The 16,013-nt window shown below is 44.1% G+C and overlaps 1 protein-coding gene across 2 annotated transcripts in view; it reads right to left on the reverse strand.

Moving 5' to 3' along the window:
- The window catches only part of LOC148014330 (YTH family protein), a 76,462-nt gene that overhangs the window by 12,591 nt on the left and 47,858 nt on the right, over positions 1-16,013 (reverse strand). The gene's annotated exons all lie outside the window — the stretch shown is intronic.

A 16,013-nucleotide genomic window follows, 5' to 3' on the forward strand; every position in this document is an offset into this window, starting at 1 on the left:
CGGGGAAGCCGATTTCCTCCAAAGACATGGCGATCACACTATTGTCCCAGTTGCCGCCACGATTCGGTACATTTTACTCTGCCCTTATTGCTTCGGGGCGAGAGTCTACTCTTCGGTGGGAAGAGTTGGTTCCTATGGTCTTGGACCAAGAGGAACAGTTAAAGGGACAGAATGCTTCCAAGTAGGAGGCGCTAACAAGTCAAGCCTCTCAGAAGAAGGGGAAGGACCAAAAGAAGAAGAAGGGGATAACAAGTCCAAGAAGGACAAGGAGAAGGACAAGGACAAAGACTCCACATGCCATATTTGTGGAAAGACTGGCCATTGGAAGAAGGATTGCCCTGACAAAGACACGAAGGACACCAAGAAGAAGGATACCAAGGATTCTGGAGCGGTGGCTGCACCCTCATCAACTGCATTTCTTCATCTAGCTGTCATTGAGGACGCTTCACCGAATGCTTCTGATGCTGCGATGACGGCTCCCCAAGCTCGAGAGTGGATTGTTGATAGTGGTGCCTCACGGCACATGACTCCTTCATCAGATGGTGTTGCCCAGCTGCAACCCTCGCGTGGGCAAATTCTCATTGGAGACAGCTCTTCAGTTTCTATTGCAGGTCGGGGTAAGATGCAGCTTATTCCGGATGGACAAGGTGGTACCCATACCTCAGAGGTTTTGCATGTACCAAGATTAGGGTACCATCTCCTTTCAGTTCATAAGATTTGCTCCCTTGGTCTTTTGGTGGACTTTGACAGTTCTACGATGCGAGTCCTTGATCGAGGATCGAGGAAGGTTCTCTCATTTGGATATGAGGAGAACGGCATTTACAAACTGAAGTCTTCCACTGCCCTTATTACTCTTCTTCTTACCTCACAGTCACAGTCTGAGTTATGGCATGCTCGGTTTGGTCACCTGAACTATGACTATCTTCGGAGGGCGTCACGTGGACAGCTTGTTCGAGGGTTGCCGGATATAGTGGTGAGCCAGTAGCCATGTGTCTCCTGCATTCGAGGAAAGCAGCATAGAGATGCCATTTCCCACACAGCTTCGCGGCGGTCTACTTCACCGATGGAACTAGTATCTACGGATCTATCTGGGCCTATGAGGAATGAGTCCCTTCGTGGGAGCTCGTACTTCATGCTGATCGTGGATGACTATAGCAAGATGACATGGGCCTATCTTTTGGCATTAAAGTCAGAAGCTTTCTCGCACTTCAAGGATTGGCTTCTCTTTGAGGAGAACCGATCAGGCCGGAAGTTGAAGACCTTGCGATCCGACAAGGGAGGTGAATTTGTGTCTAATGAGTTTGCTCGGTTTTGTGCAGATAGAGGAATTCACCAGGAGTTTGCCAATACCAATACTCCTCAAGAAAATGGTATTCTTGAACAGAAGAACCGCAGTGTGATTGAGATGGCGCGCACCATGATGGAGCACCGACAGACCCCTCAGGTTCTGTGGGCCGAGGCTGTGGCTACTGCAGTCCACATCCTTAATCGATCCCCTACTTCGGCCGTGGAAGGGATGACTCCATTTGAGGCTTATTTTGGGACGAAGCCAGATGTTTCTTACTTTCGGGTCTTTGGCTGTGATGCCTATGTTCACATTCCCAAGGCTCACCGTGATAAATTTGAAGCGGTTTCCTGAAAACAGGTATTTGTTGGCCTAGCTTCCAATCCCAAGGCTATCGACTGTATAATCACGTCAAGCGGGATGTGTACACTAGCCGTGATGTGCGGTTTGTGGAGGTTCCGGCTACTTCAACGGGTGAGGAGCATCCCGTTCTTGGAGATCCAAGGGAGAGTTGGGCTCCTTCTACAGTTCCACTGAAGCCCGTGCCTTTTGATTATGATTCTGTTTCTGTCACAGAGTCTACACTTCCACCGGACACCTTTGAGGAGTTACCACCGGTGGATATTCCAGAGTCTTCTGCTGATGGTGAACGACGAGGGGAGGTTTGGCCTCCTTCTCGCTGGGCCCGTGACACACTCCGTGATTCAAGGATCGAGGGGGTTCCTGAGGAGTGGGGACCGCAGGATGGTACGCGGCGGTCACGGAGGCACCAGGCACATTCTATGGAGCTGGTTTGCTCCAACTATTGTTTGATAGCCCGTGTTATGCAGGATCGAGAGCCCACCTCCGTGAAGGAGGCTTTACAGTCCGCCCCATGGAAGAAAGCTATGGAAGCCGAGTTGGAGGCTATTGAGAGGAATGGCACTTGGTCACTCGTGCCCCGCCCCCCGAAGAAGAAGGTGATTGGAGTCAAGTGGGTCTTCAAGACCAAATATCTCAGTGATAGTACTTTGGATAAGCACAAGGCTCGCCTTGTTGCTAAAGGTTTTGCACAGCGCCCAGGTATTGACTGTCATGACACTTTTGCCCCCACAGCTCGTATGGCGACCATTAGAGTTGTTCTTGCTTTGGCTGGCCATAGGAGATGGCCTGTTTATCAGTTGGATGTGAAGTCGGCCTTCCTGAATGGTGATTTGAAGGAGGAGATCTATGTTGAGCAACCTCTGGCCTTTGGTTCTTCAAATGGGAAAGTCTACAGGTTGAAGAAGGCCTTGTATGGCCTCAAGCAGGCCCCGCGTGCATGGAACGAGAAGATTGATTCGTTCCTCCAGTCTCAATTGGGATATCGGCGGTCCAAGGCCGATCCGCAGCTGTATGTTCACACTTCCGAGGATGGTTGTGTGTTGTTTGTATTATATGTTATTGATTTGATTGTCACAGGTGATGCTGCACAGCAAGTCCAGGAGACGAAGTCAACGTTACATCGGACGTTCGAGCTGACGGATTTAGGTCTACTCCATTTCTTTTTGGGCCATGAGATTTATCAGTCTCAGAGGGGGATCTTTATCTCTCAAGAGAGATATGTACAGGAGCTGTTGGTGTCTTTTGAGATGGAGGATTGTCGCGTCCTCTCTACTCCTATGGATCCGAATTGGAAGGCCACTTCCCATTCAGCTTCTCCTTTGACGGATGCGTTCCGCTATCGACAGTTGATTGGGTCCTTGATTTGGCTTCTCAATACCAGGGTTGATCTATGTTTTGCTGTTGGGCTCTTGGCAAGGTTCATGAGTGAACCTAAGACGGTGCATTGGCAAGCTGCTCAGAGGATACTTCGGTATCTGAGGGGGACGTTTGATTTAGGGATTCATTACCCCGCAGGGACAGATGGGTCAGATCTTGTACTTGCAGGTTGGAGCGACTCGGATTGGGCCGGTGACGTGGACCACAGGCGGTCTACTACAGGTTACTGTTTTACTTTGGGTGCAGGTGTTATTTCATGGAGTAGCAAGAAGCAGCCCACGGTAGCCCTTTGGTCTACTGAGGCGGAGTATCAGGCCGCGTCTTCCACCACATGCGAGATTGTGTGGCTTCGGAGATTATTGGAGGAGCTTGGGTGCCCCCGAACTCGTCCTACATTGCTGCAATGTGACAATGAGAGTTGCATTGCCTTGGCGAGGAACCCTGTTTTTCATGCCCGGACGAAGCACATTGAGATCCAGTACCACTTCATCCGAGAAAAGCTTCTGGATGAGACCATTACTGTGGAGTATTGCAAGACGGAGGACAATCTTGCGGATTTGTTTACGAAGCGATTCCTCAGGCTCTACTTGGTCAGAGCAGTGTTTGAGGGCTGACTGAGCGCAGAATCAACCTGAAGAGGAGTTTCCATCGCAACACAAATTTGCGTTTTTTGCATTTAAGGGCAGACAGGAGGGCTGCGCCTTGGAACAAGGCTGAAACGAGTGTGGGCTCGCAGGAAAGGAGTACAGGTGGTGGATTTGCTGCTGTTTACTGCTGTTTGACGGGGAGGAAGTTTGAGTTTTTAGCCTACAAGTGCAGGTTTTGCTTTTTCATCGCCTCCGGCGAGTGAAGAAGCTTCAGGACGCGGAAGAGCCTTAGCAAGCTGAGTTTTCCCAGTCAGAGGATACCATGTCAGAGTGCAGCAGTGCGGAAGCGTAGGACTGAGAGAGAGAGAACGCAGAGAGAGAAGGGAGAGAAAGAGACAATGGACGATGAAGATCTGCTGTATAAAGAATGCTGAATACAAAGATATACACGGGCAGTGCACTCGACTGCGTGTCTCCACCTCGACGATGCAACCTGCTGTCCACCTCGAAGCGCTGCAGTCTGCACTGTCTGCTGTCTGAAATCTGTGAACAGAGACAGAATCTGCGCGTCACCGGTCTGTAATCTGCGTCAGAGAAGTGTGTAAGACTGCTGGGAACGTCGGGTATAAATAGCCAAGATCTGCCAGAAAATAGGGCGCCCGAAATACCCTGTCGGCTGCATTAAATGCAGCCGACTGACTGTACAGGTCGGACTGCCACGTGGCAGTCCGACTGTGCAGTCGGACTGCACACCTGTCGGACTGCACTCTGCCTCCTGCCTGGCTGTAATCTCTAACACCACTGCACAGTCGGACTGCCACGTGGCAGTCCAACCTGTACAGTCAGTCGGCTGCATTTAATGCAGCCGACATTTAATGCAGCCGACAGGGTATTTCTGGCACCCTATTTTCTGGCAGATCTCGGCTATTTATACCCGACGTTCCCAGCAGTCTTACACACTTCTCTGATGCAGATTACAGACCGGTGACGCGCAGATTCTGTCTCTGTTCACAGATTTCAAACAGCAGACAATGCAGACTGCAGCGGACTTCGAGGTGGACAGCAGGTTGCATCGTCGAGGTGGAGACACGCAGTCCAGTGCACTGCGCCCGTGTATATCTTTGTATTCAGCATTCTTTATACAGCAGATCTTCATCGTCCATTCTCTTTCTCTCCCTTCTCTCTTTGCGTTCTCTCTCTCTCTGTCCTACACATCTGCACCGCTGCACTCTGACATGGTATCCGACCTGTACAGTCAGTCAGCTGCATTTAATGCAGCCGACAGGGTATTTCTGGCGCCCTATTTTCTGGCAGATCTCGGCTATTTATACCCGACGTTCCCAGCAGTCTTACACACTTCTCTGACGCAGATTACAGACTGGTGACGCGCAGATTCTGTCTCTGTTCACAGATTTCAGACAGCAGACAGTGCAAACTGCAGCAGACTTCGAGGTGGACAACAGGTTGCATCGTCGAGGTGGAGACACGCAGTCTAGCGCACTGCGCCCGTGTATATCTTTGTATTCAGCATTCTTTATACAGCAAATCTTCATCGTCCATTGTCTCTTTCTCTCCCTTCTCTCTCTGCGTTCTCTCTCTCTCAGTCCTACGCTTCCGCACCGCTGCACTCTGACAGCTGACATGGATTGGGCAAACGCTGGTCAGGTCGCAGGCTGACGGAGCAGTCGAGTGGGTAGCTGACATGGACTAGGCAGACCGTCAAATCGCAAGGAGACGACATGGCATTGCAACGTCGACGATGCGACCAGATAGGTGGCGTTGGCCACAAGCAAACGAGCTGGAGGCAAGCAGCGCTAGAGACAGACGTGCTGGAGACAAGCGACGCCCAAGCCTGCTGCCGACTGCACAGGCAGATGAGGGCGGAAGAACAAGCATGTGGAGCTGACGAGAAGTACGGGTGACAAGCTGCAGGTCGTTCTTGACGAGGATGAGACACTGCTAGGATAGGTGGCGTACACAAGTACTGATGGTGCCTTCAACTACTGGCGAGAGCTGCAGAACTGACGGGGGCTGCAAACAATGGAGGCTACTGTCTGCAGACTGCAGACAACTATGATACCAAATGTAAAGATGGTGATAGGATCGAAATGCAGCTGAGAGTGCAGTAGACAGTGTGAGAGTGAGAGAGATAGAGTGAAGCACGACACCCAATCCAATAGACTGAAAGAGTGTAACAAGAAAGTACAAAGTACAACCCTTAAACCTTAGGGTTGTAGGGGATGTTCACACCCGACACACACTAAGTGCCCATAAGTTTGTAACATAAGCACATAAGCACATACGACAATAAGACTATAAGTCTGGGGGAAAAAATCTCTCCTACCGGGAGTAAAAAGTGCCCCAATGTCCTACTAATCACCGACACTCCCATATGAGCGTAGACGTAAGTGAGACGTGAGTCAAATACCCAACAAGTCCCCCTCTCTTGTTTTCCACAAGCTCTCTCTCTCTCTCTCTCTCTCTCTCTCTCTCTCTCTCTCTCAAAAACCAGTCTATGACTCACATCAAGCGGTAGTTCCTTCAATTAGCACCTACTCCTTACACACACACACACACACACACATAAACACAAACCTCACTCCCTCGCTCGACACTAGATTGGCCCCAAAGACCGGTGTCCCTCTCGATGTTTCTTTATCAATTAAAAGAGGGAAAGTTACAAAAAAATGAAATGTTCCAAAATACGTAACCTCCGAACAGTTGGTTTTCATCTTTTCTGAGGAAATTCCAACTACATAAGGACAGTACAGCATGTCCAAAACAACATCCCTTTTAGGAAAGCATTTCTTGTGGCCATAACCCAATAATTCATGTGCAGAATTGCAGTCTGTAGAACTCTCTATTTACCATTTGTACTATCCGGCATATCCAAAACAACATCCCTTTTAGGAAAGCATTTTCCGTGACCATAACTCAATGATTCATGTGCAGAATTCCAATCTGCAAAACTTTGTATTCACTATTTTTACTATCCAACATAGCCAAAACAACATCCCTTTTACTCTGGCATCATTCCAGCAATAAAAAAATCCTACAAACAGCATTAAATCAGAGCTGAAAACCCCTATTCTTGTGTGGCATGGTCATCACTTTCTTTAGTTCTTGCATTGGAAAAGCCAATAGCTGCTCTTGAACCTGGACAATGAGGCTCTTGCCTCAGCAGAAGTGCAAAGAAAACACAAAGATGTACCTTCGATAGAATCAGCCCATCATGTAAAGCATTTTCTATGAGAATAGAGAGAGAGTTGACTAGAGGGAGCAAGCTCTACCTCCGCACATGAGTCGGAGACAAAGAAATACTCTCCATAGTTGATGTACTTACAACAATCTGCCCTCAGCTCCTCAAAACTTCACTCTCAGATTTGCCCCTCATGCCATTACGTTTGTTTTAAATGCTCTCTCTTTTGGAAATTCGTGCCACATGGCATATATGCAACAATTTTCTCGTTTAAACCTTCCAATCTAAAATTCTCCATGATCGGTGCAAAATTTGAGCTCGACACCAACCAGAGAATTAATCCTCGTACAAAAACGAAGATAATGACGCGAACAGATTCTGGGGTCCAAATAACTCTCTAAATTTTAGGGATGGTGATCCCTGTATTCCTCAAGTTGTTCTGAGCAACTTTTATCATTGCAACCACATCAAAAAGTGTAATGTGACTCAATTACGATGACTTTTATTCTACGAGCATTCTCACATGTGCACCTTCTGTCTTGGCCATGCTCACTGTCCTGCACCATCTCTAATTGCTAAGCACAGTCCCAAACCACTGGCATTCTATTCTTCAGTGTCCATTCAATATGGAACCGGTTCTAAGGCTCAAACAAACCATTAGTCCAATTTGTCTCAATGGCTGCCTCTTTTGGCCATGCAAAGATCCCGGCTTAATCCAAGAGAACTCTAGGGATAAGCAACATCTAAAAAAAGAAAATTAAAATATTCATACAAGTAAATAAGAAAAGCAACTGCAAAAAGTATCACCACCTGCATGCATACACACACACGCTCTCTCTCTCTCTCTCTCTCTCTCTCTCTCTCTCTCTCTCTCTCTCTCTCTCTCTCTCTCTCTCTCTCTCTCTGGTAGCTCCAGCCCAACACTTCAACTTATCCATGTTCGAAAATCCCAACCATATGTTTCCCCTTAGAGTAGGATTTCTTTATTCTACTTGGAAAACATGATAGTTCCTTGAAATCCCAATGTCTCTACTTTTGTCTTGGCCTTTTGTCGACCTTAAAACTAACTAGCTCTCTCTCTATTTCTCTCTTGCCGGTCCATCCTATGCAAGCTCCAAAACCCAACAGTGCTGTGTTTTATTCTCCACCCTATTGTCACCATCATCAACCACCACATGGCATCGACATACATGGGTTTTCAACATCTCGTGCTGCCATCAACTGTGGGACACTCTCAGCAGCTAGGTTGTTATCTTCTGCTACCATCAACTGCAAGACACCCTCTCAGCAAATGCGTTTTTTCTGTCAACCGCTCCACATCATCATCTTCATCACTCACTAGCCCTTAGCTACTGCATTTCACCACCCTCAGCTTGCATCAACATCTCTCTTGGTGGTTTTGCTGCACTCCAGATCCATACACAAAGGACGATGCTCTGCTCCCTCAACTTGCTATAGGACAACTACACTCTTGAGGACCCACACATATAAACCTTTTTTGTTCATGATCCCATCAGATACTCTTCTCCCTCTTATTCCATATTGCATTCATTTTTGAGTTCACTAAGTTTTAGTTGTGTTTGTCACTCTCACTAGTTATCTAAGTAAACCATAGCGTATATTCTCACTCCTATGTCAAAGTGTCAAGCATAAAAGCATCACTTTTCCTCCTCATCCTCTTAAGAGTCACCCCACACACTCTCACCTTCTGAAAAGAATACAACTAGTCTTTGTTCAAATCCTAGAGAGAGTTGCAATGAAGACATCCTAAAGGCCAATAACAAGCTGCACCTTGTAGTTCAGGTGAACCAAACAATGATACTAGCAATCAGCTCCCATTTGTAACAATGCCTCTCAAGCCCACTGTTCTTACTAGTATCATCTGGAAATCTTATGCAAGCACTGACCAACTATGCGGAATGTATGTGCTCTCCTCAAAATCCTCATATCCACATGTTGAGCCTCTTTGTTCACAACTCAAATTATTGCCACCAAGTCGCTACCGCACTCTCAATTGTACCATGAAAGACCATCTTAACGTCTCTCCACACATCCTTAGCTCTCGGACAATCCATACACAATGTCTTCCATCATCAAACAAAGAATTAGAATACATCCATAAAACCTTGGTAATGCACATGATGTATGTATCCACATCCTCCCCTTGCTTCTACTAAAAGGATTCCTAACTTCTTTCTTCGTTGTGCAACTTATAGTCTATCAAAGTGAAATATTGAAGAACAATAGAGTCCAGCGATCACTACATGGGTCCTAAGTAGACCTTCCATTACAAAGTCCGCCATCCATAAGACTCCTATAAAACAAAGAACCTTCAACCCCTCTATTTGTTGTGTCTAAGCAAGGCTACTATCCTTCACCCAAGTGTAGACGAGATTCCTATCTCACTTGCCATTGAACTTTAGAATGGTAAATTTCTTCTCCATGGCCACCCATTCCTTCAAAATGAGAGATTCAAAGCACCAACAAATGGGTAGGGTATCTGCCAAGAATAGGTGTGTAAAGGATATAATGCCCCCTTCACCCAAGAGTTGGGGAGCTCTAAGAAGGCATATGAGGACATTCAAGTGTATCCCGAAACACCCCTTAAAGAAAGGGGAAAAAATGGAAACTTGTCTAGAGCCAAGAAAGCGCTCCTACTTGGCACATAACATCCCTCCATGAATCATATATATTTTAAGGGAGGATTGCATGTACCTTGAAGACAATGCTAAGGACCAATAACACTTTTGTTTCTAAAAGGTGTACAACTAAGAAGCTACGACACTCACTCAAAGACTTTCTTAAAGGGTAAGTATACCCATATCAAGGCAAATGCATAAAAACAACTACTCAAAAGTCTCACGAGTAAAAGTTTCCAAGCTTCAAGAACTAATCTTCTTGGAGTTTTCAATTTTTGCAATCGACTTGAACCAACTTTTTGTGCTTACTGTGGATATTATTCAAAGCTATGATCAATGTGGCAAGGGGCTTAATGATAAAACTTTGAAGCTTACAAGACAAAGGTCTAGGGTGTAAGTTACAAGCTAAAAGCTTACAAGGCTCGTTAACTAAAGCTTATCAAACATGCTAGTGAAAGGCATCTCGTCGAATCAAAATCATGATCACAAACATGAATAATGATGTCATCACCGTCAGCTATGTCCTATTCTTAGTTTGGGGCAGCTTTGGAAGCAACTTGAGCCATGATCGCCACAATAACACCAAAGACAAAGCAAGATATTATTATCTTTAACCTATTAAGGCTTAACCTTAATGCCATAAAGCATAGGCATCCCCTCCTAATCAAAAAATATACTCTCCTCAAAAGATCACAACACTCTCCAACCTTTAAGTGTCTACTCTCCCCCTCTTACCTCCACGGAGGGAGACATTCTCTCATGAGGCATCTCTTTCTTGTTGTATTATGTTCTTGCCTTAGCCTTGATAGCTCAACTTCTTGAAATTCAATACACCTCTTTGCCCAAGTCTACATCCTCTCTGAATTCATATGCTTTTCTCGTCTATTATTCTCCTCTCATTATATTGTACATGATCATTTTGAATTTTGGGTGCAACGTATTTCAATACAATAGATCACTTGTTGTCGCATGGTCTTTGTTGTCTACAAGAGTTCATGTGCCTTCGAAGTTATCACTTTTGTCTAATTTATGTAATAGTGTAGTTGTTATCTTAATGTATCAAATTGATTGTTCCTATCTTTATGTAATATCATAATTGTTATCTTAATGTATCAAATTAATTGCTCCTATTGGAAGCTTTTAAGTATCATCCTTGTTTGTGCTCAAAGTGCTCAGTTTCTAATAAAAAGGCATTCCACAAGCAATAATGCCCCTTCCTATGCTTTGTAGTCTATTCATACGAAAGACACATGTCAAAACTTGCACCACAACCTCAAAGAACTAACAACTAGAGAGGTGTTAGAAATTGTCAATTTTGGGGAGTGCCCAATGTATTTTGTATGGTGTGGACACTTATTAAAGTATCAATGTAGGGTGTGCATACGTAGTGTCCTAGAAACTTAAAAGTAGTGACACTAGGCTCTAGAGTAAATAAAACTAACTCTAGTTAATTGGCAAAAGGCTAGTTAGGCCAACCCTCCACCTAATCTAGAGAGGTACTTTTACTTTATCTTTCAATTCAATAAGTACACTCTCCACTCTTGCTTCAGCTCAAACTATCACTCTCCTTTCTCTATCCTCCATAGCTAGTGCCATTTCTCACATTTGGAATCAAAGTAGCTTTTGCACACAAGTTTCATTCAATCATTGTCAACCAAATCCACTCCACCCAAGGTCATCCTGTCATCAGCTTCCATTCCTATGAGGAAGAGAAAGAGTTGTGAGTCGCTCAACTCAGCTAACCTTTTGTTGCTGCCCCCATCTCTACCACTTGCAACTGCCTCCTTCGCCTACAAGCGCCTTTGTTTGCAGCATCGTTGCTTGGCAGCACCCCACCTTTGTGTGCAATGCTACCTATTCCGCAACTACCATGTCTCTCTTGCACTACACCCAAGCTTTTTGCCACCACCTTGCCAAGCATTGCCCTACTGCGCCACTGCCACTCTATGGTCGCCACCTCCTCATGCTCCTCCATCCACCACCTAATCCGCTGACACTGCCGCATGTCTTTCTCCCGCCACTCTACCAAGCACCGCCCTACTCACCACCGCCACTCTACAATCACCACCTCCCCTTGCTTTTCTGTCCACCACCTAATCTACTGACGTTGCCGCATCTTGCGCCTCCTACCCTGCATCGTCTATGTCTCCAACACATTCTCTGTCGCCTGCACTACCCGTCTACAACACCGTCTACACTGTCTGCACTTGCATGTCTTGCTATGTCTCCAGTGTGCCATCACAACCAGCAATTTCACCTCCATGCCATCACCTCCCACGAGTGAACTCCACCCACTTAGCTCCAATCGCCACCGATGCAATCCAGCCTGCATTCTAAGCTACCTAAAGGTCTCGAAGTTTGCACAGACATCTCAAGGCACCCAACATTCAAGGCTTTTGACCAAATCAGTATTCTACACGCAAATCGACACTAAGAATATTGACATTGCACAATTTCCTCAAGATTTGTGCAAGAAATTTAGGGCTTGTTGGTCTAAAGGCTCCGACATGCATTAAGAGGTGGATTAGAGCTGTTGGTTATTGTCAACACCCAATTTCAGATTATAAGATATAAATTTCTTCAATTTCTTAAAACTTGAGAAGAAATTTGGGGCTTTTGCCCAACGCACATTCCAAGGCAAACAACAAGTACTATAAAAACATTAGCTTGTTGCATCAATCAAATTTGGTAGTGAATTTTGGTGATTTGGCAATGCCTTGTCAATAAAAAGAGCTATTATTCCGCATATTTGATCTTGTAAGACCTCCAAAGCAACTTGAGATGTGCTAGAATGCATGTTTACAGCACGTAGCGAGACCAAGATATCAAATCTATGCAAAGAGCTCGCCAATGTAAATATGGATAAGGGTGACCATATGACTAATCACCTCACATACAAGATTTCCGTGAGCAATTGCTTAATGTTGATGCGGTCATTTAAAATGCCAAAATGGTAAGCATCACATTGAACTCACTTCCTAAGTCGTTCACTTATGAAAGGTCAGAGCACTAGGTAAGAGGTGAGGATAGCGATGCACAATAGTAGCAAAACCCCTAGAAGCAATGGTGACTAGAAGGGAGAGAATAAATGCTCTGTGTGCGCGCGCGCGCGTGGGGGGGGGGGGGGGGGGGGGGGGGGGGTGGTGTGGTGGAGAGGAGGGAAGTGGTGTGTATGTGTGTGGGTGCAGAGGGGAGCGACCCCTTACACTTGTGGAATTGAAAAGTCTATTGCTACAAGAGGAACAAACTCAATAATGTTGCATTGCGTTCGAGTGATGTAACTATGCTCTTAAAGTACAAAGACAAGGAAAAAGTCAAGCAAAATATTTAAATACAACAAAAGGTTGATGTGGAACAGCACAAAAAAAAGTCCAATAAAAAGAAAAAAAATGTAATTATTGCAAAAAGATCGATCATTATATTGATGAAAGCAAGGAGCGATTGGCTAAATAATAGGACTCTAGTTTGGTTGTCCAAGAGAAATTAGTCAACAGATCTTCTATGTAGTTCTAACATGCGGTTTTGATTCTTTGATGACTGATTCAGCATTTAATACTATGGATACGCAACATACATGGAATTTTGACAATGAGGCATCCAAGAATATCACTTCTAGGAAGTCTCTATACATCTTGGCATTCAGCCCCTGCAAGGAAGCGTGTTACATGTGCAAACAACAACAATTATGATGTTGGCATTGGTTCTATCATGATTATTGCTGCACATAGTTCAGATTTCATGCTTTTAGATGTTTTCTTTGCGCCTGGCATCACAAAGAATTAGTTGTCTACAATTGCTTTCAACAAGCATGGCTTTCAAGTCATCTTTGAAGATGACAAATGCATTGTCAAAGTAAAAGAGATGGATTATGCCCTCAAGTTATCCGACGTCTTACAAGGATCTCTTTTTGTTGGATATGCATGATAGATGGTCTCATGATGCTCTTGCATTTAGTACTATTTTGCCAACAATGCAAAATACAGAGCTATGGCATGTCCACTATGGACATATGAGTTTTGGTAGTCTGATGACCCTTCAACGATGTTGGATGGTAGATGCATTGCCTCCAATGGAGACCCCAACTGTCCATACATGCAAAGGATGTATTTTGAGCAAAATGCACAAGTTTGGTTTCAAGAAGGATGATGCAGTGCGTATTGTCTAGAAAATGTAGCTAATAGACTTCAATGTTTGGGGCCCCAAGAGAACACGTACACTTTGGGGTTATCTTTATTTTGTCACTTTTATTGATCTCACAATATACATGGGTGTATGGGCCGAAAGAAAAGTCTGAGGCTAAAACTAGCTTGAAGTGTACACACTTCACACCAATTTTAAAACTGGCTTGAAGTTTACGCATTTTAAATATATTCTTGCAAAGCTTGAGGCTAAAATTGGCTTGAAGTGTACACACTTCACAGATTATACGTCTCATACTTTTGAGATATTTCTGTTTAAAAATGGCATCACACATCAAGCCACTATTAGAATTACACCTCACCAAAATGGTATTGCTGAAAGGAAAATTCAAACACTTATGGAAATGACTCGTATGCTTAAAAGCGAGGGGTTGCCACACTAATTTTGGCTTGAGAGCCTCCAATGTGAATATCATGTCTTAAATCGTGTATCCACCAAAGCACTAAAGATGATCGTGCCATTTGAAGCTTGGCATGGCACGAAAGTCAAGGTTGATTACTTTCGAATGTTTGGATGCATAGCCTATGCACATATTCTCAAAGAGTTTTATGAAAAGCTTAATGTAAAATCCATTTTTATTGGCTACAGTTAAAAAGGGCTATCATTTGTATGATCCATGCATAGAGAAAGTATTCATCTATCAAGCTGTTATATTTGTTGAAAATGCAACATGTTCACATGATTAGTTTGAGATGCCAACCATCCATGGCATCGGTGATGTCTTTAAGGGTCTTCTTCCATTTCCTTTGGGATCCACACCTACTATAAATGGCCGGACATACATATTACAGCAAGTTGTTGCTGCACCACATGCTCCTAAACAGCAAGCATTTGATCTTGGATTGTCTCATGCAATGGAAGATACATTACAATATAAAAGGGCTGCTGTTAATGTAGGTAAAACAATCCTTAGACGGTTATTACAAACTCTCTAGGAGACTAGAATAAATGCTCCATTACCTCAACACACTAGACCGACTGCTAGACACGCAACACATAATAAGGGGAGGCACATTTGGCTAATTTTATGGAAGTAGATGATGTTTGTGATGAGCATGTGTTCATGAGCTCACTACTAGATGATGATGAGCCTACTTTCTTGGACGAAGCTCACCAAGATGTACGTTGGATGCAAGAAATGCAAGAAGAATTAGACTCTATTGTCACTAACTCTACATAGGGTTTTTTAACTCAAACACAAGGTTAATGGCACTATTGACAGATGCAAGGCACGGTTGGTAGCAAAAAACTATGTACAAAAGAAAAGAATAGATAATTAGAAATCTTCCTTTCTACATTCCATATGAGTAGAGTGAGATGTGTCATTGCTATCCTTGGGAACATGGCAAAAAGCCTCAACCAAAGACACGCAAATGAGTATATGATAGAGGTTTTCTATACTATATCTCCTCTGCAACTTGATAGTCAAGAATAGCGCATGGGGATTGATTAATCAAATGTACAGTAGTACTAATTGCCTTAGCCCAGAAGTGTTGTAGCAAGCGTGCTTGGCTAAGCATACTATGAACTCGATCTTGAATTATCTTATTCATGTGCTTAGCCATACCATTCTAGGGTGGGGTGTATGGGATAGTCAATTGATGCCTAATACCCCTCATTATAAAACTGCTCAAAGGATTTAGAGACAAACTCTCTCCTATTGTCAAAACATAGGCATTTCAATCTATACCCAAATTGGGTCCCCTCTAGTGGCAACCTTATTTCATTCTATACTTACTCTCACATGTAATGGTTATTGCCATCTTTTATCATTCTATATTGCTATAGTCTCGCCACATTCGGTTTATAGTGGGTCCCCTCTAGTGGCAACCTTATTTCATTCTATACTTACTCTCACATGTAATGGTTATTGCCATCTTTTATCATTCTACATTGCTATAGTCTCGCCACATTCGGTTTATAGTCTCGTCTCAATGCACGAAGGTAAAGATGTTTCCACGAGAATTAAGTAGAAACCATGGATAAGTTAGCATATATCATGCCAACTTTACAACCGAACATGTTGCCACCTTTACAACCGAACATGTTTTGTTGAGCTCTTCCTAATCATATCTTCAAGTTCTTATTTACGAGCATCATTGGTTTATTACCTTCATATTCCAACGTGGCATGGGTGAGACAAGCCTTAGAGCTCAAACCTAAGAAAACTTCAATAGAGAAACCAAATGCCTTAGAAAAACTCAAATTACAGAGATATCAAAGAAATAACAACACTAGATAGCCTCAACTGTTCTCAAAGGCTTATCCAAAACTAGCAATATCATGGCCCTAATATCTTCATATATATGGTACCTTGACTTCTACCTCAAAGCTTTTAAATTCAAAGGATGCGCAATAACATT

Source organism: Lygodium microphyllum, chromosome 25 (assembly GCF_053477565.2).
Source record: "Lygodium microphyllum isolate KBCC chromosome 25, Lygodium_microphyllum_v1.1.10, whole genome shotgun sequence".
Lineage (NCBI taxonomy): Eukaryota > Viridiplantae > Streptophyta > Polypodiopsida > Schizaeales > Lygodiaceae > Lygodium > Lygodium microphyllum.